Here is a 6,000-nt window from a genome sequence, read left to right on the forward strand (position 1 = left end):
AGATTGAACTCTCATCTTTCATCAGAAAACAAAAGTTTGTTTCTACCTTATTCCGTTCTTCAGTAATCAACAATAGAAAATGGTTAGTTTCACCGAAATGCTCTGTTTTGAAACAAAAAGCGGAGAAAAAGAGTTTTTTTGTGAAACGATGTTATTTCATGCACTCCAGTGAATTGTACCGTTCTTTTTGTCCATGAATGATGCCACAAACACCTAAATAGTGCTTTACTTCTGTAAAACGCTACCACCAACAATGAAAAAGTGTTTTTAGTTTGCAAAATACGTTTATTTCCATTCAACAGTGTAACAATTTGACAAAACAATTTCGCAAACTATTTACAAATGTGTGCAACTGTGGTACTATTTACAATTATGTGGATGTTTCAAATACATTTTTTCTTTTTGTAACACTGCCCTGCGTGCAAGGAGACGGAGCAGGATTTGCACAACAGATACGTTTCACTTCGATTGTCCGTTTCGCGTGCAGACGTTACACTTTCTTGACGGCCTTTTTTTCCCGGGAATAGTAAGTAGCAGACTGTACCCACTCCTCCGATGAATATGCATTGGACTCGGGGCACTCTTCGTCGTCCGATTGAACGTCCGCCTGAGCGTGCTCGGTTGTGCTCCATGTTTTCCGGTGTTAGCATCGCTAGCCAATGAACCTTTATGACGTCGTCATAGCCGCCGCGTCAGCGCTTCCAACTTCGGCGTCAACCTCGGAGTCACCATCATCATCATCGATGATGATCATCGTTGTCATCAATGTGCTCTTTAGCGTTGGTCGATGCTTTTCGTCTTTGAAAAAAACTGCTCGAGCGTGAGCTGCCTGCAACCGGTCGCCATGTTCTCTTCCCTTCCCCAGCCATTGTCCCCTCTAGCTCCGCCTCACGTCTTCTACTGACGCCTACCCAATCTTGTCAAAAGAGAGTCACTGCTGCCATCTAGGGGCCAAAAATAGTCATTAGGCTAACTAGATCTGCTTGAAACTTTCACCACAGCTGGCCAAGGCTTTCCTCCACCCGTTTCAAAAAAAAAAAATTGGATGATGTCTTTTTACGTCATTGGTGGCTCTCCGTAGGTTTTTACTTGACGTCTTTTAACGTCCATGGCAGTGAAAGAGTTAATGAGTATACTCAAGCATACTATTAAGTATCCTTGAAAGTATACTTTGTGGTGCACTTATGTCCACTGTTTAGTTTACAGCAAAAAGCCCAGTGATAAATTGACAGAGATTCGAACCAGTGAACACTGTGTTGGAGAAAATGATCTTTTCCTCCGCGTGTTTGTTTCCTTTCGGGCAGTGAGAATGTTTGTTATCCGAATGCAGGCTGGAGATCGATGAACAGTCACTTCGAAGCTTTTATTTCTACAGAATATTCCGGGCACAAGTGAGTTCCGGACAATGGCTGCAGCCTCTCACAAATGCCCAGATTACAGTTACTTACAACATTGTTATACTATCTTGGAGGGCGGTACCACAAAGTCCCCAGCAAACAGCCCACCCGGAGTTCACCGGACATGAGATACTCTAAAGACATCATACTAACACATTGACTTCAACCACAGACAAATGGTCTATTGTTGTGGAAATAGAGGAGGCCCCCCAGACATGCTGGCAGAAATCGCGACAACACTCACAAAGACACATCCACAGATAAAAGTTCTACTGAGGAAATAAGGAAATTAAAACAGTTATGACTAAATCTGGGCAGAAGACCCTCTTCACTTCCAATAAGTACAAGAAAAGCAAACTGGATGCATATTCTCCTCATTTTGAGTACACTTCAAGCATACTTAAATCAACTTCTTTTTGGTTAAGGGACAACCTGTGCATCTGCGTGCCTATAAGATGAACATGTCACGCTAGGCTGTTCATAAACACGGTTATCAACATCTTTTCAGTATGGATGTTATGACAGTGCTTTTGTTTCCTTCAGTTCATTCTGTCCTGTGAGTCGTACGGTCTCGTGTTGCGATTCAAAGGCTTGCGTGTTGATGCAAGAGATACGGACACAACTTTTCAAACATATACAACAGTTGGTCCTAGTACACTGATCTGCAAGGCTGTATGATGCACTTTATAGTAAATTCCTAACTGCGATTGAACCCTCATATACAGTATAGATTTGCCCAAATTTCAAACTCACTTTTAACGTGAGGTTGAATTCAAATTCAGATCATCAGTCAAAATTTAGCCATCCGAAAACTTTGTAACATTCTTATCGATCTAACAAGCATAAACGCACTGTACATTAAAGATGAGTTGTGTTCAAGTCACATCATGAGGCTCTATATTTTTTGTTAATGAAATGGCTTATTTTATCCATATAAGTAGCGATTTACAGTGACTTCTTAATACACTCTTAAGGCGCACACTTACAGTCAGTTGAGGTAAATAAACAGAACCCGAGTTCGTAGAATCCACAGGTGAGCAGATGCAGCTGGTGTCAATTACAAAAAAAAAAAAGGGCGTGTGTAACCACTTGACAGGAGGCTGAAAAAAAATAATATAATTAACATGACAGATAGTCATGTTGATGGACCAGTGACAAGCGTTAACACCCTCCACAAACCGCCAAATTTTTACATTAAGTGTTTACATGAAGGAGGCGTCTTCGCCAAGCCGGTTAGTCATGCTTCCATTACAGTTCTTCGGCAGGAGTATACAAACATGAATGAATATTAAATAAATCAATGTCCATGAGCTCTTGGGGAAGTTTGTTTTAATTGTTTCTATGCCGTTTGTTTGTGTGAGTGCTCAAAAATGACACAGCTGAGATCCTTGGAACTTTGTGGCGTTGTAAGCAAGAACACAGTACTATTACTTTATTGTAATATTTAGAGGAATATATTTTTGGAGTGTACACGGGTGTCGCGAGATGCAAGCATCCAGACTTAAGAGGTTTTCAAGATAACAGCTGTCAATCATCCCATTTTTTCACATTTTAAATATGAACACTGTATAGTAGCAGTGAAATGAAGTCAACTAACTTCCAATTCAAAATGAAATGTTAGGAACAGGAGTTATGTGGCCATTGATGATTTATTTTCATTGAATGTACTGTATTTGTTTTTGTCATTACTTCAACCTTGACAAAGCAACCGAGTGTGATTTTAGTTACTCGGGTGTTTATGTAGGTACGAATTACCATGTCAAAGTTAATAAGAGAAAGTTATTTTCACGTTTCTCATTGTTTTCATTCTTTCTGGGATTAAAAATGATTCAATGATTTAAATCTCTTCATCACTGAAATACAAAAGGGATTAACCTCGGGTGCGACACCTGTGCAAGTGGACAAAATGCAGAACATTCATGTTATTTCAGTAGCAAGCCACAACGTTCCTTCAGAACATGTCAGACAGAGTTTTAGAGGGTGGAGGTGGTGTCACACATCAGAGTGTGCGGGACTGTTTTCTCAGCAAGGTGGCTTAGGTCGCTGTGATTTATGGCAGGCCCTTTGAGCATTTATTCCATCCTTGATATCAGACATGAGTGTTTCTCACTAGTTGGGTCTTTGTCAGCCATACTAGTTATGCACTTTGTCATACTAGTTGTACAGAAGCTCTGACTAGCCACTCATTTTCAGCAACACTAGACAAACATGGATTCTCCTCACTAGTGACTTGTGTCCTATGATTTCCTTGCACTAGTTAGGTTGTGAGAGCTGAAACACCCACTAGTTAACTAGGGAAAGACAAAACACTGACAAGTTCTGTAGTGAAAGCCTCTTGAAGTCTTCATGTCGAACTAGTGACACTCAAAGGTATTACTAGTTAACTAGTGATGCCCCAAATATCCACTAGTTACACTAGTGAGATATTTTGACCCAACTACTTCAACCAGTGATGTCCAAAATGTTCACTAGTAGAACTAGTGGATGCCAACATGCTCACTAGTCAACTAGTTATGCAAAAATACTTTATGAGGAGGTGGGCCAGACATGCATCCAGGATTCCTATTTGCTCTGCGGTTAAAATAAACCAATCAGGATTCAGATTTTGTCATTATTCCACCCACTTTAATTGTATGTTTTACTCTAGTTGACAAATTGTCCTGAGGAATTGCAGCTACTTAACAAGATGCTGCCTATTATGGTTACATGTTAACTAGTGAATGCAGAAAGCCAGACTGCAATACTTACCATCTATTTGGACCTTACAAGCTAGTTAGTGAGGCTCAAAAATGTTCACTAGTTAACTAGTAAATGTAGAGATATCCACTAGTTACACTAGTTGGGCTCATTATGACACCACTTGTTAACTAGTGAAACATGTTTTTTTCCCCCCTTACAAGTAAACTACTTGGGTACAGAGTGAGTGACTAGTAAACTAGTGACACTAATTTTCTTATCACTAGTTAACTAGTGGAAGGTAGTTTGTCTCAGCTGTCGGCCACAAGACCAAACTTGTACAGACTTTGACTGAGCATGTTTCACAAAATTGCACAGTGGGTGGTATGTGCATAAAAGTAGTGAAAAAAAAACTATCACTAGTAGACATGTTTGACAGTTACAACACTTCACAAGTTCACTAGTTGTGTGCACGTCAACTAAGTAAGCATTTTTGTTAAACTAGTATGATGTAAATGCCAGCTAGTATGCCAAAAACATTAACTAGTGCAACAAAGATCACTCTACGTTAGCTATTAACAAATAGCTAACTGCACAACTACGACTGCGCACAACTAGTATAACAATACTACTTGTGTACAGTCACTTACTAGTGCTATACAATGGTCCACTAGTTAAAAGACAAGCCCAACATGTTGGAAAAATGTCAAACATGTTCTGTCAAATCTTGTACAAGTTTATTTCTTGGTGTGACTTTTGGGAGAAAATGCCTTCCACTAGTTAAATAGTTAAATAAATATCAGTGTCACTAACTATTGACTCAGACAATATTATTGTTAAATGTTATGGAGGTTTCAGAGCAAGTGGGCGTGTGTTTAGTCCGCAGAGGTGGTGCGGAGGCGGGGCCTCTCTATCACACATGTCAATAATTTGAAGACGTCGAGTTCGGATATATGCGACCTAGCCGTTCAGATTGCGGTCGCATGGCAAAAATTCGGATACGTATCCGATCAAGGACCACATATGAAAGTGACCCAGGTCGGATATGAAAAAATCAGAATTGAGCCGTTCAGACTGACATAAAAAAGTCCCATACAGGTCGCATTTGGGCAAAAAATCCGATCTGGATCGCATTAGCCTTCAGTGTGAACGTAGCCAAGTGAGGACTGTTTGGAAGGGGCTTGTGCTTGGAGAGCAGGAATGACCTACGATGCTCAAAGATGGGTGAACGGTGGAAAACACCACTTTGGGGGTGTTTCTGGTGAGGAATTAGCATAGCTCCAAAAAGTAGATTTTTCCTGATACTGACCCTTTATCATCCATTTCCACATGTATAAAACCTACATTCACATGCAAGACATGTAAAAAAAAAAAAAAAAAAAAAACTGTGCCACAATGGCATTTTCCTAATAGTTTAGAAGCGAAAAAGAATAAGAATAAAGGAGGGAGGGTCACTTGTATTTGTTCCTGACAAACATGAGGGCATGCGTGTGTGTGTGTGTGTTTGTTTGAGTGGTAGACCATGTGACACAACGGTGCTCTCCTGTTTCGATCCTGACTGAGGTTATCGCCATGTCACATCGCCCCGGGTGAGCTCACAGACGTCTGCCTGACGCTCTCGTGTCTCTCTGGCATCTGGCTGCTATCTTCCTTTTCATATTTCAGCGTGCTTAGTCACTCTTCTCATAATAACTTGAGTGCCGCTTTAATTTCAATCGACGCAATCATCTCATTAACTACGCCTATAAGATCATTTTGCATTTCGGTGCATCAGAACCATCAGTCATGTTTCAGGTGACAGATTAGCTGTGAAATAAAGTTTTTTTTAAAACCCCGAATAACGGCTTATCAGGGTTATTTCGCGTGTTTACATGGCCTTTCAAAACCCGAATATTGGCAATATTTGGGTTTTATATTTGCCATTGCT

Source organism: Vanacampus margaritifer, chromosome 4 (assembly GCF_051991255.1).
Source record: "Vanacampus margaritifer isolate UIUO_Vmar chromosome 4, RoL_Vmar_1.0, whole genome shotgun sequence".
NCBI classification, from domain to species: domain Eukaryota; kingdom Metazoa; phylum Chordata; class Actinopteri; order Syngnathiformes; family Syngnathidae; genus Vanacampus; species Vanacampus margaritifer.